At 37.6% G+C, this 11,050-nt stretch overlaps 1 long non-coding RNA gene across 1 annotated transcript in view; it reads left to right on the plus strand.

Annotated features, from left to right (window-relative positions):
* Positions 1-10,074, plus strand: part of LOC108166374 (uncharacterized) — a 17,394-nt gene extending 7,320 nt beyond the window's left edge. Inside the window, exon 3 of the long non-coding RNA XR_001776717.1 lies at positions 9,968-10,074. This is a non-coding gene — a long non-coding RNA (uncharacterized LOC108166374). The remainder of the gene's footprint in view (positions 1-9,967) is intronic.
* The last annotated feature ends 976 nt before the right edge of the window (positions 10,075-11,050 follow it).

The following is an 11,050-nucleotide window of genomic DNA, read 5'->3' on the forward strand; positions in this document are numbered from 1 at the left end:
GGGAGTTTTAGTGTAGCACTTTCTTGTAGTGTCAGACCTCTAACATATTTATAACTAATCGTCTCTATATCATATTAGGAGATTTGTTTCGTAGTCGGGGGGGGGGGGAATGCGAACACCAAGGACATTGACTGATTGTAGCATTCGTTGAGGAAGTCTTTGTTTTTGGAAGATCTGAATACTGTAGCTTTGTCCCATGTCCACTCTAGATGTTATTTCCCTAATGTGGGAGATGGATTGGTTTCCACCTACTGTCACAGTAACGTCACCGTATTGATTTCATGGAATCCTGCCATGGGAATCCGACTCATATTTCCCGGAGAGGTCTGATGATGAGTGGCGACGCAAACCCCTGGGGCCAGCAGTGTACGAGCAGCGTAGCATGATTCCCGGCTAAGCGTTTGTCACGTTATTTTCATTGCAATCTTCTGAAATGGCTCTTCAAAGATAATTTCTGAAACACTTCTAATAACATCCTTGCCCTTACCTTCCACAGTGGGACTCTCACGGCGTGATTGGATCATAAAAAAAAAGCCCTCCTTGATCTCGTGGAGTCACTCGGCTGTTTTTCATGTGAGCTGGACTATAATTAGGACCACAACAGATTGTCATTTGCATACACATGTTCAGGTGAGTGGATGAGAGGCACAACCAGAGTCGGTTCAGAAATATTACTATAGCAAAAATCTAAAAGTAGATGAAATAATGGATCAAAAAGATTAGAAAAAAAACCAATGAGGCATGTAAGAGTTGCGGAAAAATAAATATAGAAATCTTGATTTCTCTTTTGTTCACTGAACCGTTACTTTGGGATTTAACCATTTTCATATGGACGTCAAACAGAGACTGTACAAGGTATTGCCATCCAGATCTGAACAAAAGACTTTTTTTTCTTTTTTATTCCTACTGGGATTTTTCTCTCAGGAGAGCAAAAGCAGTACAGCACTGCTGTGTGACTCCTCCTTTCATTCTGCAGCCGCTGAAATCTAGACGTTAGCATGCCTATGGCTGTTTGCTTTGATGTTAAAACGATAAAAAGTCTCAGTGTTTCGCTCCTCCTTTTAATACGACATTTAATACGTTGTAAGAGGTTGTGCCTTTATGTTTTAATAGACACAGTCATAAAACGGAAGATGCAAGTCAGGCTTTTGTGCGTCCACAGATTATCAAGGCTCAAGACAATGGCCCTAAAATGTCTTTTCCAATTTATAACACAAAACAAGATACCGATTAATTCCAAAAGTAAGTTGATTTTATATTACAGGGTAGCAGGTTTTTCTTTTTAGACCATAGCTTAATCATGTTCTTGCCCACATTTAAGTAGTTTTTTTCTGTGCAACAAGATGTTGAATTTGCTGTTCATTATCTGTACCATTTGTTATGGTACTTGGCAGCTCTGCATGTGCTACCGACCGGTTTAATATCACACGTCATCGCTCATGCTGTCATCAGATGCCATCATGCAAATAATTCTCTGCAGTGATTTGCATCTCGGCCTGCGACACTGATCAATGCTCCATTGGTTGTGTTCTCGCCTGTGTTCACCATTTAGGCCCACAGTGATCCCGTTTCCTTTTGTTATCTCATCTAACGGTTAACTATATTTCATGAATAAAACCCTGGCTTTAAAAAAGTGGAAGAAAATATCTCTCTTTTTTTTCAGCTGCTCTCATGTAGAGACTGCTGTGTGATCGACAGGTAGAATCCCTGAAAGCCTCATCTGACATGTTATTGCTCTGGGTCAGGAGCTGCAAACAGGAGTTAGCCTCCATACTCCCCCCATATCTACTGTTTGCTTCTTCTTTTTTTTTTTTTTATCTTGCCGCCTTATAAGATTTCACTCCTTGCTCTGAATTATTGACTTGTCTGGAGACCCCGTGTGACTGAGTCGGCTGTGCATTACTGACTGTCTGCAGGAGGACAAAGCTTTTGTTTCTGTCGAAACCTGAAGCAACAGTGAACACACGATGGGTCTGACAAAAGATTTGAAATATGCAGCGTATTGCACAAACGTGCACAAATTGTTAAATGAGAGGATTCATTTTACCAGTGTGTTTGTGATAAGTGAAGACTGTTATGAATGGCTGCATAATTAATGCTTTTATTCTCGTGAAAGAAGTCTGAAGGGTTTTTTTTTTTACATTTCCCAAAAGAAAAAACATCTAAACTTTGGGGAAAATATTTTACAGACCCATGAAAACATTTTTTTAAACTTTTAAAATTAGCTCCATATAAAACCAGCACGGCATTTCAAGAGAAAGAACAGAACGTCTTTCTGTTAGTCAAATATAGTGGTGCTTATGTGATGACCTGGGCTGCTTTGCAGCGCCAGGATCTGGATGACTTGTTGTGACCGATGGATTCATGAGTATTGCTCTTTCCCTGAAAGTCCTGTAGAAGAAGAACGTCTGGCCATCAGTTTGTGACACACTGAAATTATGAAGCAGCACAATAATCTAACGCACTACGGTTAGTTCTCCTCTGATTGGCTCTTAAAAAAAAATCAAGGTTTTGGAGTGGCCTGAAAGTCTGGATTTAAATCTGATTGAGGTATTTTGGTTGACTTTATAAAATACATCTTTCATAAAACAAGCCACTCATGGTTGTATGGGCAACTGAATTTGAAATAATTTAGCAAAGAAAAGTGGACCAAAGATCCTCCACAGTGACGTAAAACTCATTAGCAGTAATCACAAAGACTTGTAGTTGTGATCAGCAAGGAAGGATCCAGCGGTTATATGGGCTAGGTTGGTTTGGAAAACTGTATTTAGTATTTATTCAATGTGCTTTTTTGATTATTTTAAATATTTGAGAGAGAAGGAAACAAAACAGGAAATCTGAAAGATTGCAACTCTTTGCAATCTGAAAGATATTTTGATGTAATTATAGATACCATTTACTGTCCTAACAGAAGGTTGGTTAGGATAAGGTTACTAAGTGATGAAACGGCTAGTTTATGTAAATCCACGCATCCCCACACACTCGCTGACATTTTGCTGCTCAGTTACCTCCACAATCTGATGGGATCTCCCTGGAAGCCGCTTTCTGATTTTCTTTTTCCTCCATCTTATCTATTTAAACTCATCAACCTGAGCCTGTGCCTGGAAACCGGAGGCTGTGTAGGGGAATGTCGATTCATGTGGCAATGAAGACAACATCTCAGCTACAGATGAATGCTGCTTCATTGTGCCGAACTAATTATTCCAGTGACAAGTGTGACACCGCCTCTGTGGCTTTAGAGCCGGGCTTCGAGCAGCATTGTGCGGCTCAAGGCTGCCCATCCGATGTGACTTTACATTGACTGGAAGCCCTGCTATGAAAAGCTGCCGCCGCTGCACAAACAGCGGCGCATGTTGTGAAATTACCTGTTGCTTAGGAACCAATGTGACTTCATGCATGGGAGCACATTTTTGTCAAGGTCTTTTTAGCACAAGAATTTTCCACTAATTTTCCTGCTACTGATATTTTCTGTTAAGATGGGTGTTACGGCCCTATTCACATCTTAAAGAGACATAACTGCTTTGTTTCAGCCATAATGTTTCGATTGATTCCATGTCTGATGGGTGCTTTGAACTTGTTTCACCGAGGTTGTAGTTGAAAATGAGAATACACAATGTGTTTGCCAGTTTTTTTGCGTCCTTTGTTAGCGTTGTGTTTATGAAAAACATTAAATGTATGTGACAGACATTAAAATGAACTGAAAGCTTTTCAGAATGGAGAAAACCTGGAAGAAGATTTTCACACTGATAAAATCTCTCCATGTTTAATGAGACACATGCTTCACACAGTCACATCTTAAGATAAATGTGTAAATGTCACATGTGCTGGCCCACATGAAAAAAAAAACATATTGGATTCATGAAAAGTGTGCAGCATGCGTAAAAGAAATTAACAATAGAAAAAGAAATACAAATTCCAAAGAGTCATGCTTGGAAAGATCATTTCTACTTTTACTGAGATGTAGCTAAGTGGAAATTAGGACTTAATTGTGCTGCAGCCCCAAAATTACCCTGACTTTCTCACAACTTGCTTTAAAATTAACTTTTTTATTGCTTTACTTTTAGCTCTGAGTGAGAGTTGGGTTTACGCTGTTCAATTGCTGTAATCATTAATGTTTTCAACTTCCCTATTGTTTTGCTATAATTTTGTTTTGTACTTGGCATGCTTTTATTTTGCTATTTTGTTTGTTTTCTGTTTCTTGTTTTGTTATTTATATAATTCATTTTATTTAAGACTTTTAGGCACTTTGAGAGAGTCACATACTGTTTTATTTTTATTATGTAAAGCACTTTGAAATGCCTTGCTGCTGAAATGTGCTTTACAAATACAATTTCATTGATTGATTGATTGATTGATTGATTGATTGATTGATTGATTGATTGATTGATTGATTGATTGATTGATTGATTGATTGATTGATTGATTGATTTTGGTTAATGACTTTTGTTCCAAACATTATAAAAACATAATATGTCTTGATTAAGTAAAACATAATTAATAATTTCTTTTTCTGAGAGAAAGTGACAATTAGAGGGCTAAAGTAACTCTCAAAAAAAGTAAGCCGATTAAGTTAGAATTTAAATACCAATCATGTAAGGTACACTAACTCCTAAGTAAAAAAAAAAAAAAAAAATTAAATAAGAAAACACTTTAAAATATTTGCCTTGATTTTAGTTATGTGTCACACTCTGAAAGACAGACCATTTAAAAATTAATATGTACTCGTATTACAAAATTTAGCTAAGCAAAATATAGTCTTTTTATTTACCTACATCTTTTTTAAAACAATCTGAAATCCATCAGTGACCAGATGGATTTCTACGTAAATATATAAAAGAAACGATGAAAAATTCTAAAATAAAAACTTGCATTCAAGAAATTTGTCATATACTTATATACATATATAGCTTTCCCATATAACTTCAATGTAAAGATACACCCAACAGTCTGAGCAGCGTGGGCTGGATTTCTCTCTGTGGCTCTGAAAAGCAGCTAATCAATCTCTCCTAATTACCCACAGGCAAGAAAAATATGCTCCTGATTAGTGAATACCAGAGAAAGAGCACAAAAACCCTGGTCACCATCCCACGCACTCGCCCAGATTTCACTCCCGCTGTGAGGGGGGGGAAGCACCGGTCGAACGAAGATGGCAGATGCAGTCGCCATCAGTGGAGGCAGCATCAGACGGGGAGCAGCACTTCAAATGAAACAGTCACACAGCCATAAATTTTTCATCTCCAACCAGCTTTGAGGACGGAGACGGGGGCAGGTCAGCCAGACTTCAGCTCCCAAAAACAATTCAGGGCTTTCAGAGACAAAAGGTACATGTTGGAGGAGGAGGAGGGGGTCTGCGGGTGGGAGGCACATGAAACAAAAAATAACAACAAAAAAAAAATCCTTTGTTTACGACTGATGAACAAAAACGCTGCAAATGAATCACTGTTGAGCATAAATGGCAAATATTACCAACACAGCAAAAATCAATGTTCAATGGAGTTTTTCTCTTTCTGTCAGTGTTCATTTTAGGGGTTAAAAAAAATACAATTAGTGTCATTCAAACACTTCAGTATAAGCTATAAGTAAGTAGTTTTGCTTCTAAAGTATTTCAAAATCTTTGTATACTTACAGTAATATACTGATCTTAAAGAATATAAATTGCACATGGTTTAATCTGGGACAACAGATGAGGCAAACTGATGTTTAGATAAACTTTTTTATTTTTAATGTTCAATTTATTTTCATGAAGTCTGCTGTTTTAAGTAGCACATTATTTGTGGCAACTGAACAAAATTTATGATCACATTTTGAACTGAAGAGAAATCCTCCTAAACATGTGTGTGGTTCAGACGACTCCTTATCTGTGAAGTGAGTCAGAAACATGAACCTCTGCCAGTAAAAGGAGCTGCTATCATAAAAGGCTGCCCTCGTCCGATGAGCTCATCGTGGAGCTCTGCAGAACGGCTGCAAATTTAATGAGTGATATATTTTTTTTCTCTCCATCTCTCTCTCTCTCTCTCTCTCTCTCTCTCTCCCTTTCTTTTAGAATCCCCTGGGAATTTGTCTGGATGGTAATACATCCTGACGTCTCCATCCTTGTTTAAACAGCTCATCTTATTCTGAATTGGATGATGCAAATTAAAGCCACACTGAATGAAGAGACCTAACTTAACACAGCTGCAAACTTTGTTTTTTTTTGTTGTTTTTTTTTTACCGAACTTTGTCTGGGAATACATTGCAGGTCAAAATGGTTTCGTTGTACTACATTTCTTTTTGTTTGAAGTTTAATAGCCACTCCCAGAATAAACATCACGTAGAGCTTTGCAACATTTTATCACACTAGAATCACAAACACTGATGTTTTTTTTATTTGAATGGTGTTCCATGCAGAAGCTTTACATATATAGAAACAGAAACATCTGATCTTTTTTTTTTTTTTTACAGTTAGATCAAGCTCAGTCAAACTGAAGTCTCTCCACAGACATTTTCCCAATTTGATTTAAGCTACTTTATTGTAGCTCTGGTTGTATGTTTAAGGTTGTATATGCTGGAAGGGTGAACCAGGACCAAGCCGTGAACAGGCTGTAGCACTTTATTTTCCAGAATTTCTTTAAATTTAGCCTTACTCAAACCCCAGTTAACTCTGACCAGTTTCCCTGTCCTTGCTGTACAAAAGCATTCCCCCACCATGCTGCTGCTACCACTATGTTTCACGTGCCTGACAGTATTTCAGGGTGATGTACAATACAATTTTGGTCTCGTTTGACTAGAGAATGCATCTACCACATGTTTCTTGTGTCTCCCTACATGGTTTGTGACTCTTGGGTGCTTCTTCAATTAATGCTCTCTTTGCCCAACCTCTCAGTTGAGGTAGACAGCCATCTTCAAAGCTTGAGATATTGTTTTATCACTTAATCTTGCTTTAAACTTCTCCACAACTTTCTTCCTGACCTGTCTGCTGCGTTCTTTCATTTTCAAGAAGTGTTTGGTCCAATAATGTTCTATGAAGCCTCTCCATGTATCTTATTTTGGTATATTAAAGCAAAAGAGGCTGACTACAAATCCACGTCACACTATTCAGATTTTATTTGTGGACAGATTTGAAGACCATGGGTCATTTTCCTTAAACTTCACAATTATACACCATTTTGCGGCTGTAATGTGACACTACGCAAAAAACAAAACAAAAAAACGTCAATGTATGAGTCTATTGTTCATTGGTATTTTTGGTCAGTGTTGGTCTTAATTCCAGTATGCAAGCCAGTTTAAAGGGTTGTGACATTGCTAAGTGATGGCTGAAATGCGTATCTTTTTCCATCGGTGGCATTTGAGGCTTTGCATTTGTTAATGAGATTAAGGCTAGTGTGGTGTCACAAGGGCACTTAGGCCTCAAGCTGTATGACTGGAAGCAGGTGGCATAGTTTCTGCGTCCTTGTTAATAGGGATTATGAGTCTGAAAAGAGACGGGGAATATTTCATTTATCCCGTTCGAAAATATGCGAGACCGCTGGGCTGTTCATGTGATTTTCCGGGCGTTTTGAGCTTCTGGTAGACGATCGAGTTTAATTTAATCTTTGACCTTAAAGTGTTTGTAAGCTAACAGGAAATGTCATTGTAAGTGACGGGATTTCTTTGAGAGGGTTTAATTGCTGCTTGTAAATTGTCTTCTTTTCTTCAATCTTCAGAGATTTTTCTGAACACACCGACATGAGGACAAAAAGAAAGATAATTCAGTGATGTATGTTACCTTTTCAGCCTACTGCATCCTCAACAGGAAAGGTGGAAGCAGGAGGAGTTGATGAATCCTGTAGGTGTGCGAGTCTGACTCTGACCTTTTGTTTCCACCAACCTACACACAGTCGTCCACGCAGCTCTCTATTGAGCTGCTGCGGCTGCATTCCATCAGGGACTCTGAACGGTCAGAGTACAGCACCTCCAAATAGGATAACATTGTTGAGTAATGTTGTGTGGGCTTGAGTTTAAACAGCATTTGTGGAATGTTAATATTTCTTTGGCAATCTTTTTGAATCTTTTCTTCTATAATATAATGATCTTTTAATCCTGTATTAGATGTGTTCAGAAAGCAAGACAAAAACATATTGTCATTCTTAAAGTTGGTGCAAAAAAAACATTCATAAACCTTTCTTTTTTTTCCTGAAAACCGTATGCAAACAGTGCTTTATGATGTTCTTTGTAAAAGTGTTAATTTCAGCTGAATCTTGTCATATTTTGTCACATTACAACTTCAAACTCCTTTGTGGGGACAAACCAAAACCAGACTAAACACAAAGTAAGACATATTCAACAACTGAAAGTATAATTTCACTGGATTTATTTAATTTTTTATACTCCTAAAAATGTGACCATATGTGTTTAGGCTACTTAACACTGCTACTCTACAACAACTGTTTTGTGAAGGCCTCAAAGATTAGTTAGAGAACATTTATTAAACACCATGAACTGCAAGACTGAACACTGTTCTGCTATTTAAAGAACAGTGACAAAAAGAGATGTTTTGTAGAAAAAACCCCCATAAATGTCAAATAAAAAGTCTTGTTTGTTGACCTTTTTATAAGGTTATTTGACCAGAACACAGCAGAAGAATGTGTCCTGGTCAAATGAGATAAAAAAAAAAATATTTTTTTATTTATTTATTCTATTTGTTGCAGAAAACACTGCACATACCATGAAAATCAGCATAGTGACACATGGAGCTCACAAAGAAAACTTTTCAGAGTAGTAGTGCACAAACTCAGTTTCCTGAGGGCCAACTCCTTAAGCTAAAAGTACTTTTCGGATACATTTTTTTAAAAATTACTGGATGCAACATTTCATATGTCATATATCCTTATTTATCTGCTCAAATAATAAACTAAAATACTTATGAATTTCACCAGAACAAAGTTTTAGGTGTCACAATTTCAAGAAAATCGGAATGGAACAAAAAAAAAAAGTTTACTGAGTGTGACAGATAAGAGTGAAATAAGAAAACAAAGTTTATTTTAGTTGGTGCTTTATGATACCACCAACAGAATAATGGAAATTCTGGATTGTGTCTTTCCTCCCATAATCCAAAAACATGCAATACAGGTTAGTTGTCGAGTGTTGGCCCTGAAATGTATTGGTCACCTGTCCACATCAATGATGATGTCAGTGTTACTCATTGGCTGCAGAAAATGGATAAATGGATTGTCTGGTGGTTGGGAATTCCTGTTTTCGAGATCTCTCTAAAGAGATATATTTGTTGTAATTACAATAAACACTACTTATCTTTCAGGTAAATAAAACTTGGAAGTCCTTGGACCAACATACTGTACCTATTTAATTACTGTTAAGACAAAACTGGAGGCACTGTTTATGAAATATTCTGAATATTTGTGCATAAACCAGCTCATGTACATTTGAGCAAAAGCACATGGATGAATGCAATGCATCTGATTTTTCACGTTTGTGAAAATATTTTAATCCAATTTAAAGTCAACGATGCAAATTCTATGTAGGAAATGGGATGTGCTTCAAAAACGTCCATGGCTGCATTTTCTGCTAACCATTTCCAGTCATTGACTGAAATTAAAACATTGATAACTAGAACATCAAGAGATGTATTGATCTGTGTGTGCGTGTGTGTGTGTATCTGAAGTCAGTCAGGCAGTAAAGAGGGAAAAAAAATGCTTTTGAGAAACTGATGGACATGACAGCTTTGTAAATGCTAATACAAAATGTTTTTCCTGTTACTGGCAAAGAATTTACATTTAAATTCCAAGTATGAGTGCAGCGGGACTCGGACAACAATAAATACCCAACGCAGGTTCTACAATTCATGCTACACGGTTTCTGTCTGCTAAGTGACACAGTAATTACACACAAAGCTTAAGAGTTCATTCAGTGGGTGTGAAGCGTGATGGCTGTAAATGTGGAAGGAATACTGATATTCCAACGTTTTTGAAGCCCCTCTTTCTCTTTGTTCAAGCGCCTGCCTTGCTGCCTCCTCCCCACTGCGGCGAAGCAATCTCATTGGAGGACTGCAAAAGTCACGGGTTGACAATCAGGTCTACAGCATGAAGGATTCTAACTGTTGCTAAGGTACTTTGAATGGTGATTTGACCGTTACATGAGTTCATTTGCTATCCATCTTCAACCGCCGAATGCTCAGAAATGGTGTGAAACTTGGTCAGAGTGTGAAATCCAGGGATTACTCAGTTTCCCATCAGTGGAGTCAGACATCCTGCTCCGTCACATGCTGTCTGGGGTGTCGACAGCTCCGGGGAACGTTTGTTATTGAGATTTGACCCGCATCGTGTCGGATTCCTTCATGTTCTGTTTTTTTTTTTTTTTTTTTTTTTAAGTTCTCTGCCAAGATAAATTTGGCAAAGACACATGCTGTCTACAGGCGTGGCTTTTATAAAGCGAGCTGAAAAAGCAAACTAGGGTTCACTCTCAGTTCAAAGTTCACGAGGAGAGACGCTGGTTCCCTGCTGCAGATCGGAGACATAAACAGTGACTAAATTTATGTGTAATTGCATTTTGATTTGCAGTTACACTTGTCATTTTAATACACAGTGAAAGTTCTGTTTTTGGAAATAAAATGTTGCGATTACAAATAAGCCTAAATCTTTGCAAGTTACGTTTATAAAAGCTGGTATTTACAGTGCTTTGTAAAACTAGTTTTTGAATTTTCACGTTTCTTTGCAATACAACCAGAAAATCCAATACAGTTTATTGGGATTTTATTTAATAGATTATGTGCAAAGAACAATTCTTACACTGGACAGGACATTTCCACTATGAGACACAGGGGAGGCTGCATTATGCTGTAGGAATGTTTCTTACAACAGGTACACAAGGCTGGTCAAAGTCGGTATATATTTCTTTGTGTTTCTATTAATATTTCAAAGCAATCCTGNGGGGGGGGACGAGTACTGACTGAAACAGACTTGAGAAGGTAGAGGTTCTCCTTAGCAAGGTTCTCCTTAGCAAGACAATAACTCGAAACATGCCAGAGTTATGAAATGCTGGAACTGCAGAGAATGATGCCTCTACAAAAGTACTGACT

The sequence above is a fragment of the Poecilia reticulata genome, linkage group LG6, assembly GCF_000633615.1.
Source record: "Poecilia reticulata strain Guanapo linkage group LG6, Guppy_female_1.0+MT, whole genome shotgun sequence".
NCBI classification, from domain to species: Eukaryota; Metazoa; Chordata; class Actinopteri; order Cyprinodontiformes; family Poeciliidae; genus Poecilia; species Poecilia reticulata.